The sequence below is a fragment of the Anomalospiza imberbis genome, chromosome 3 (assembly GCF_031753505.1).
Source record: "Anomalospiza imberbis isolate Cuckoo-Finch-1a 21T00152 chromosome 3, ASM3175350v1, whole genome shotgun sequence".
Lineage (NCBI taxonomy): Eukaryota > Metazoa > Chordata > Aves > Passeriformes > Viduidae > Anomalospiza > Anomalospiza imberbis.
In genome coordinates this window covers 44,284,104-44,293,937 of record NC_089683.1, presented here as the reverse complement: position 1 = coordinate 44,293,937, position 9,834 = coordinate 44,284,104, and the positions used below count along the sequence as shown (strand labels likewise).

General features: G+C 43.4%; 1 long non-coding RNA gene across 2 annotated transcripts; it reads right to left on the bottom strand.

Moving 5' to 3' along the window:
- Positions 1–1,200: 1,200 nt before the first annotated feature.
- Positions 1,201–2,879, bottom strand: LOC137469894 (uncharacterized). Of its 2 annotated transcripts, XR_010996764.1 has the most exons (3): positions 2,443–2,879; positions 2,246–2,339; positions 1,201–1,503 (listed from the first exon to the last, which is right to left on the bottom strand). It is a non-coding gene; the product is annotated as an uncharacterized lncRNA (long non-coding RNA). The 2 variants fall into 2 exon arrangements; XR_010996763.1 differs by having other exon boundaries at positions 2,246–2,879.
- Between the last annotated feature and the right edge of the window lie 6,955 nt (positions 2,880–9,834).

The window sequence follows — 9,834 nt, the reverse complement described above, 5'->3', positions numbered from 1 at the left end:
TTTTAATTTGTTATATTTGCTATACTGGCTTACCTAATTTATGTAAAATTGTTTCCTCATTTGAAGTGTTTGATAAAGATTATTTTGAAGGATGCAGTGTCCCACAGAAATTTATTACTACAGAAAAACTTTCAAAAAATTACACTGGTAGCAATAGAATCCATGAGAACACTTCAGGTTTAGAAATATTTTTGAATAATCTATTTGGCTCTTATTTGTCTTCGAGAAATCACATGTTGAGAGGAGAGAAGTATATTTTGCAAATTCTTGTACTCCGTCTGGAACTATCATTTCATATTTACCAACTGGTGCAAAAGAGAGTTCATCTGAACACGAGAGCTAGGACAGGACTCCACTTAATTTGTCATCTGTGATTATCACTTGGAAGCCTCTGAGTTTATTAAACACAACTACTGTGTGATAAGGACAGTAGAGACACTATTAACCATGTCATTTAAATTGCTTGAGCTGGCATCGTGCCCAAGTCCTTCAGCTCTGTATATCAACACACTTGTTGCGGACAAGGACTCATTTTAGGGGGGAGATGAGGAACTCCCTTCAAACTGAGTATGCTGTACAGATTTCTACAATAATTCATGAGAATAAACACTATTACTTGGTCTTTGTATTTTTGATTCCTACACAACAGAACGATGAAACAATGACAAATATGTGAAAGACTGTTCTTACTAGGGAAAAAAAAAGGGAGAAAGCATTTTGTCAATTTTCATTTAAAATTACTTGAATTTGCATTTTACAAGCATATTTTACTTGTAACTGCGATGCTGACAAACTAACAAAGACACCACACTCAATCACTTGCTCTGCCAAATTTTATGATCCCATATCTCTCCCACCCTTGCCTCCTCCACAGGATCTCTTGCTTTCACTTCATTAAGCCAGTAAGAAGGAGAAAACCTCTGGTGGCTGGACATAGTGTATCTTCAAAACTAGTAGGAGTAACTTTATTTCACTTCTGGCAAGAACCATGCCACAAAATAACAACAACACATTTGGAAAAGATGCAATTAAGAAGATGCCAGGATATTTTTACCCCCAGTTCATACCAAAATAAATATTAACATCTTTGACGGAAACAACATACATGTTAAGTTAGGCATGCTACTTTCACTGTAGAGAAGAGTCAGAACAGAAACTTTTTCACAGTAGTCTTCGTCTGCTGTTTTCTTAAGCTATGTCCTGATTAAGAAAAGAAAGGCTATCCCGTTTTTGGAGGGGAGGAATTCATTAGCTTAAGAAGCATCTCAGTGTGTAAAAACAGCTAATTTCTTTGCTAAAAAGATCCTGTGCTTCCCAATATGCACACCGTGTCCAGCAACAACTCAACAGTCTCCTGTTTATCACTTCTCAGCGCGGGTGTGCTGGCTTTGCGGGCCTGAGCAAACACCCAGGTACTCACAGCACACGTGGGCAGGGTCTAAGTGCTGGGGAAGAGGTTCTCTTACCTTCCACAAACTGTCCTCGCCGTCTTCAAGTGAAGATCTGGAAACACAAATCCAAACCTCCTAAAGTTAAGAGTACAAGCAGCAGCCAGCCGCACTTCTCTGCCGTCCCCCCCGTCCCCCCCCCACGCCCTCCAGACCACTTTCCCACCGCTTGCACTGCAAACAGCAACTCTCCCGTGGCATTTATTTTTTACTGGTGAGCCATAAAATCGCCTACTTGTCCAATTAATGCAAGCATCATTATTTTCATTTACCTTTCACCATCTCAATTGAAGGAAAGAAGAGGGGGGGAAACAGGAAAGCAAATGTATAAATGAAGCTTCAGAAACATGAGTTCCAACTCATTTATGAGCCTAGATAAAGGTTAATAGTTAAACTCCTTCCTCTCCCTCCCACCCTCACAATTATTGATGCCCTTCAAGAAATGAAATATTTTTTGTTCTCATTTACCAGAGGCTAGACAATCTGTCAACATCTCCACTTTATTCATTGGTTGAGCAAGAGCAGTTCCTCAAACATCAACATTTTTTACGTTAATCCTGGAGAGAATCCACTTCTCTAAAACTACAAAATTTGCCAACTTCTGTAGTATTTATTTTTAACGAACGAGAGCAAGAGCCTTGAGCTATCCTCCGCTGAGGAGGGGAAGGGGGAAAGTGCAGCTCCACTCTCCCAACTTTAAAGCACTTTCCCCCACCTTCCTACACCACTCAGCCCCTGATCACTCTCCATCCCATAACCTCCTTCCACCCCAAAACTTTCCCCTCCCGATCCCCCACCTGCTCCACGTCCAGTGGGATTTCAAGGGAAGAAACAAAATTTGCGAAGTGGTTCCTTTTGGACGACTTCTTCAACCCGTCTGGAGATTTAAACCTGAAAAACAAACACCTCTATTGAATGCAAACTAAGCTTTGGGGGTTGCCGAGTTAATTCCTCGGCAGACAGCTACTCTCAGTGTCTGGTTACACAAACATACCTACAGACAGGTTGGAGGGGAGTCCCTTAGAAACCGAGGAGAGGCGGGGGGAGGAAATAAAATCAAAATAGGCAGAAAGGTTGGAGTGAGGGACTCCGGGGGGCGGCGGGGTAAGTAGGCTGGAGAGAGGGATGATTCACAGCTGGAGACAGGTTTAATACGCGGCAGTTACGGGGAGACTCAAAGCAAGGGCCAATGCGGGCAGGGTCTGAGACCCCCGAGGTCTCGACTGGGGATGGGGGGAAGGGAGGGAGTGTCCTGTTGGGTGGCGGTGATAACAACTTTTTACAGACCACCTAAATAAAACAAAGGAAGGCAAAAACCCGGCCGGGCGCGGAGGCGCGGGCGAGAAGCGAGCTGCTCCGGGGGCGGGCGGCTCCGCGCCCTCCTCACCGGCACCTCCTGTCCCGGCCGTGCCCCGCCAGCCCCTCGCCGCCGTCCCGCTTACCTGCCGCTGCCCCCGGGCCCCCGCAGCATCGCGCCGGGCACAAAGGGGCGGCGGGGCAGGGCCGCGTCGGCAGCCCCGGGAGGCGCGGGGGTAAGAGCAGCGGTGAGAGCGCTGACAGCCGCGGCGAGCAGGGAAATTGAAAAAAAAAATAGTTACAAGAAAAAAAAAAAAAAAAAAAAAAAAGAGGTGGAGAGACGACCACCCTAATAAGCCGCCGTGATCGTGCTGGGGAGGCGAGTCCCTCCTCCCGGGGGCAGCGCTGCGGGGCGCGCTCCTGCCTTGCCCTGCCTGAGGGGGACGCGGCGGAGGGGAGGGGAGGGGACGAGGGGGAGCCGCCCGCCTTGCCTTGCCGTGCCTTGCCCAGCCCAGCCCGGCTCGGCCCGGCCCGGCCCTGCCCGGGCTCCAGGGACGGGTGTGAGTGCTGCTGCGGAGGGAGATGCCGGCGGTGCGGGATGCGGGGAGGGGAGGCGGCGCGGGGCGCCCCTGCCGCGGCAGGCGGGGAGGGGACACCGCAGCCCTCAGGAATCATCCACACACACCCCCGCCCCCCGTTGTTCGCCCCCCGTGTGGCCGGGCTGCTTCCCGGCTGTCACATGGCTCCTGCCGCCACCCCCAAAAGGGTTTCGGGAGTCGCTTCACTTTCACTTTGGCCCCGCCAAGGGGCTCCCGGGGCCGCGGCGCCTGGCAGGAGCCCTGGCAGCGAGGGGCTCGCCCGCTGCCCCGCGCCTTCCCCGGCTCCCGAGGGGGATGAGGGGCTGAGCCCAGCCCCCTCCGCAGCCCTTGCCAGGGTGCAGGGCCGCCCTTGGGCCCTTTGCATCGCGGTGTTGTCAGGAACGACTCTGCTCGTGTCAGTCTTCCTTTCGTGTTTTAAGTAGGAAAAAAGGAGAATAATAAAAATATAGCCCGGTCCGTGGGAGCTCCAGGCTGGGGAATCGCGTGCAGCGCTGCAGCAGAGGGGTGTGGCAGGGGGACTGGTAGGAGTGGAGCATTTGAGAGCAGCAGACAAGCACGCTTGCTCTGTTTTCTGGTGGGACTGATCCAATATGCATCCTGCCCCCCAGCCTGCTTGATCCCTTATGTCAGTCTATCTAAAGGGGTTGGGGAAAATCCCACTGGAGAGCCAGAGCCATGCCTTGCACAGAGAGGGTATCCTTGAGCAATCTCCAGCATCTGGCATGGTGATGTGGAGGTGCCTCTGTGGGGCCTTTCCATGTTTCCCACCAACACCCACACCTATGGGCACAGACTGCTCAATACCCCACAGTGTCCTAGTCCAGTGTCTCACAATGAACACCAGGGATGGATCTGGTCCAGCAGTATTATTTTTGAGCTCAGAATAAATATTTCCAGGATGGGAGGCATGCTTCATATAAGCATGTCATATGCTGTTGCATCCCTGCCTCATTTTGAAAGAGCAATTAAAAAGGAAAAGGGAGTTACAACTTCCATCTTGCTGCCCTCTTCTACTGTGGACACCCTACTGTTATGGACATGGCCCTCTTGATGTGATTTTCCGTGAATATCCGTGGTCTTAATGCTGATGCCATTGAGGGGAGAGAGCCAGACAAGAGCAGTAGCCTCCCCAGAGAAGCTCTCCATGTGCCTCCTTTGAAATGCCCATTACCTGCCCGAGGCTTGTGGGCAGGTGGTCGTTGCCGACCTAACAGAACTTGTAGCTCCCAACACTTCCCAAAAGACTCAGCAGCACTTCCTGCACTCATTATGGCTACACGTGCCCTGCACAGAGGCCACCTTGTGCTGAGTGAGTCAACTGGTGTTATGTCCTGGCTTTTATGTAAGCTCTTTCTCTCTGGCTTCTCTCAACAGTCATCAAACGTGGCACAACACATGTCCATAATTTTTAATGAGCTGGCCTGTAACCACCTTCACCCTGTCACAAGCACAGCAGCAATCCCTTGGTTTTCTTGGCTGGTGCCAGCAATCAGGCTACACGTGCTGTGAAACACTAGCACATGCTCATGCTTGGTTCCTCTGCACCTCAGCCTGTTCTTCCCAAATATCTGACATGTTTTACTCAGCATGAACAAGCAAAATGTAATTACAGTGGGGTTTGGATTGGGGTTTTTATTTTCAGTGCACAACTAGATAAAAGATTACCACACAGAATATACATTTCAGTGATGACAAAGTCCCAGCACCACACATTTTAGTATTCTGTCGTGAGGTTTCTGGTTCTGAACTACAACTGTTAGCTTTGAGTTTCACTGTTAAATGGAACAAAGACGACTATGATGTTGGTGTTTGTGTTTGTTTCTTCTTTTTTTTTTTAGTGTTTATCATAAGGCAACAAGAAGCACTAATAAATCAGACTGTGAACAAATACTTTCTCAAAACTCACCCAGTTCATGAGTATTATTCTGTCATTCTGAGTATTTGCTAACTTGAAAATTAAATTGCCATTTGAGACTATTCCATATTCCATAATATTATCTTTCCTCATTTTCCAATTACAAGGCCAACTTTGACCCCTTTTATCCATGTTTTTTCTGCTACAAACTGCCATGAAGTCAAGAGCACTTGAGAACAAGCTACTGCTAACTGGCAAAATATGGCAGAATCTGTCCCCAGTTACATAGTTCCATCCTCTCACCCTGTCTCCAGTGACAGCATGCTTGCTACTCAGGAACAATGGCCTGAAGTTAAGAAAGAAAACATTTTACAATAAGTGAAATACAGGGGAAAATAGCCTAATTTACCAAATAGGAATAGTGAGATTTTATGCCTGAAAAGAGTCTGTAGTAATCCAGATAAAAGAGGAGAGAGTGAAGAAATCATCAGGTGCTCATTCAGGCCTATCTTCTGATGCTGCCCAAAGATTAAATCTGTCCTAACAAAGCAGTGCAAAGACCTGAAATAATGTTATCTTACCTCTCCTCTCCTTCCCCCCATCCCACTACTACATTTTTATCAAGCTCTTTTAGCTTTGGATGCTTGGAAAACAAAGGAAAAGGGCAGAAAATACAGAAAGTGAGAGGAAGAAACATTACTTTTTTTTTGAAATTTAAAAAGAGGCACGAATTTATTTAGATGTTGTCACACTTTCATCACAGGATATTTTAATTTAAATATGTGCACTTAAAATAACATCAGTTATACTGACAAAAGGCTAGAATTAAAGGAATATCAAGGTAAGCTTCCATCAAGCGTCCATGACATTTTAAGTAAATTGGGTGTTTTTGTTTCTTGGCTTTTTTCAACATCAAAAAAGTGTTCTCAAACAAGTGAAACACGTTTTTGAAATCAACTGACTCAAAGGCTTTCCATCATCAAAATTACAGGGAAGGGTGCTGCCCAGCAGTAAAAATATTTCAATAATCAATAGCAGAATAATCTGAGGCAACCAATCTGCATTTGCATGTCAAGATACACAGAGAATGTCTGCCAGGGTGTTGAGGGGTGAAGGAAGGAATGAGCAAACTCAAAGCTATCCCTTTATGTAGTTTTCACAGTATTCTAATTTACCAACGTTTGTAAGAAAACAAAACAAAAACAAAAAACAAAAAAAAGGAAAAAAAAGAAAAAAAAACGCCCAAAAAAACCAGGAGGAAAGGATAAATTAAAATGTATACCTGGCACACATTTTTGTTTACAAACACTTGAAAACTCTTTTTGTGATTTAAGTAGTTCTGAGGTTATTTATGTTAATGGTATGCATGAGTCTAAATGGCATCCTGTTCTGAAAAAAGAGCTGAGGGAAAAGTGCTTTGGGGCAGTCTACAGCCTTTTTTGTCCTCTGGCCATAATAGCAACTGAAATGGAGAAAATGTGACAAAAGTGTGGTGCTGTGTGAGGTGGGCTGGCTGGATTAAATACTGTGTGGAATGGTGGTCTTCCACCATAATGGGGATTAGGATGAGCTTTCTCTTCCTGAAATAGACAGACTTCCTTTAAGCTTGGGCAGGATATTGTTCCTTACTTTTTCTGTACCAGGTAAATAATATTTCTCTCTAAAGCAGTCACTGTGACACAATGATTACAAGCATGGTTGTTTTCAGGTTTGTAACCTGCTTCAGCAATCCTACGTTGAAAGTATTTGATTCAAGGTGGCAGAGTGTGGCTAAGAAATTTCAATCAGAAGGGGAATTGGTACTGAAGCACAGTCTCTACTGAGAGAGAAATGACTGTATTAGAATCCTGGAAATTTGCTGTTTATTTTTCTTTTAAGCTTCAAATAGCTTGAATTTACTGATGGCATTTTCTTTCAGGGTACAAACCCCCTGCTCTTTTTTCCTCTTGCCTATAAGAGATGGGTGTTTGGATGGGCAAAGAAATATTGTTGTAAGTCTGAAAAGGCAGTTGACGTCTATCAGTGTTGCTCTTGGGTTTATTTAATTTGAGATTAAAAAAAAATATTTGTTGAATCACTGTATTTGTCCAGACTGCTTAGAAGAATGGATATGCAAGCACTATCTGACAGTGCCCAGATGTGATAAATTAAAATTATTATTAAATGTTAAAGAACAAAAATAAGGGCGGAACTTTTCTCTTTGTAGTTAAAAAAAAATTTACATTTCATGTGGCACTCTTTCTAGTTCCACTAAAACCAAATTCAAGTCTCAAAATTAGTATGCAAATATAAAGATTTCCTGTAGTGATTACTTGAATTGGAAGAGAAAGTCAAACTGCCACATGTGAAGACCCAGATTATTGTTTGTGATTATTATTTTGAATAGGGTGAAGAAGTGATGGTTTATGCATTCCACATTATTATTTAGGCAGTGGGTTTAATATTTTCTAGAGCTTCCCAATCCCATCTTCATAAATCTAAAGACTTAATATTTTTCTGACACTAAAATGAGATATCCTAATTCATATAGATGCCATAATAACATGAAGAAAAAGGTAGAACTTTATTTGATTTGTTCTACTTACTATTTTGGTGTCATATTCAATACTTCTATTCTGTGAATTCTCTTCAAGACTTGCTGCTAGCAAGCTGAACTGAAAGCTTTCCAGGAATGAAAGCTGCCTGCAGAAGAGATTTAAAAACACAGTAATGGTCATACTAGCTCAATCCAAGGTGTATTCAGTCTCAAATTATGACTACTAGTGGCTGCTTCTGGGGAAGATGCAAAAAAATGCCAAAAATAACATTTCTAGATTAATCACGTTTCTTCCTAAACATTCGGTTACTTGGGCTTAGAGATGAAGATTTATTTTACTTCCAGATGGGATAATACAAAAATATTATTATTTTCATTTTAGAGTATAACTTTGCCTATCCATCTATATTTTTTTCCTGTAATTCCATTAAGACCTTGCTTTTAATGGCATATGGTGACAATGTTCCACAAGTTAACTCTCCCTTGTGCAGAAAATTCCTAAGATCTCTTTTCCATTTCCTCTTGTCTTATTTATGTATTACTCATACAAGTCATGAGGGCCAAGAAGTTCCTAATCTATCTTCTACTACACCCATTGTATTTTACACATCTGTGTTATTCATTCTATGCTCTGATTATCCCATACTCCCCAAAGCAGCCAGTGGTCTTTCCAAACATAAGTTTTGTGTAGATCACTGACAATTTGTGGTGCTTTTCCCTGAGCCATTATATTTTGCTCTTTTCTTTTTGAGATCCTATTTCTGGCAGGGGCTTCCCGCTGATCTACATGATGACAAAACTTATGTAAATCTTTCTCCCACACCTGCGTCCCCTTTCCATTGCTATCCAATATTTAATTAGCTTCCTTTACTGTTGCTGCCCTTTGACCAGAGGTTTTCACTGTATTATCCACAGTGATGTCCAGATTTCCATCCTGAATCACTAGAACAAGTTGAGAAGCAAATCAGTGAATGTGTTCTAGTTTTATGTCTGTTGTTTAACATTTCCCAAGCTGTTACCCATTTTTGTGGCTGCCCTGGGCCTCTTTGAAATTCCTCTCAGTCTGTCACACTTTTGGCCAAGGTAACCACTTGCACCAGTTAAGATGGACACCACTTAGCTGAGTTGCACTTAACCTCCTTTTGCCTGCCAGACTGTGGGCAGGATGAGGTTGCTCAACGAGTTTAGGAAAGAAAGTAAAGGAGAGCTGGATGCTTGGGCCATCTTTTTGTCAAAGGACCTGAAGAACATAATCTCCTGATTATGTTCTTCCTCCTTAAAGGAAGATCCCTTATGCCTCCTCTCTGGAATGGGATTGTAGAAGCAGTGCTTTTGCAGCCTTTTGTGCTGTTTGTTTGAATCTGCTTATCAGCAGATAGATCATGGCTTTTGGAAACAATACTTTTTTTAGTAAAGGGCACACCAAAGAAAAATCAATTTTTTTGTTCAAAAATAACTTTAAATATCAGAAATACTACAAGCGATTAAACAGCTCTTTTCCCCTTCTCTGTTTGGCTATATCTACTACAGACACAAGAGAGACCCCATTCCCTCTGGATTAGAGACATGGTTAAAAGGCTAATAAAAAATCAAGGAGTAATAAATACTAAGTGATTTTTAAGTAAATATATGTGGGTTGTTTTTTTTCCTTCCAAAGGAATGCTCAGCTGTTAGTGTTACGTTTGACAGCTTGTAAAAAGATGAGTTTTTGCTGAAGAGCAAGAACAGGTTGAAGAGAGACAAAGGCATGGTCTAAGATAAAGAAACCGAGAGGTATCTGCTCCACAGATTGAAGGTGTTACATTACTCTGTGCAATGTCCAGAGAGGGAGAAATCTGCACAGCAAAATGGTCATAAAATACATTTTTGCAAAGAAGACAGGAAATGTTTCTGTCAAGAAACCTCTCCAACAAGCAAAAGCAACCTCAAAAAAAAAAAAAAAAAAAAAAAACAACAACAAAAAAAAAAAAAAAAAAACACCCACCAGTCCCTCTGGTACAGTTTTCCCATCTGGAGAAACAAAGTGAGACAGATCTCTCCCCTCTTTCAAACTACATACCTCAAAACAAGCCCAGTAAGCCCAGTGCCTTTTGGCAGCAG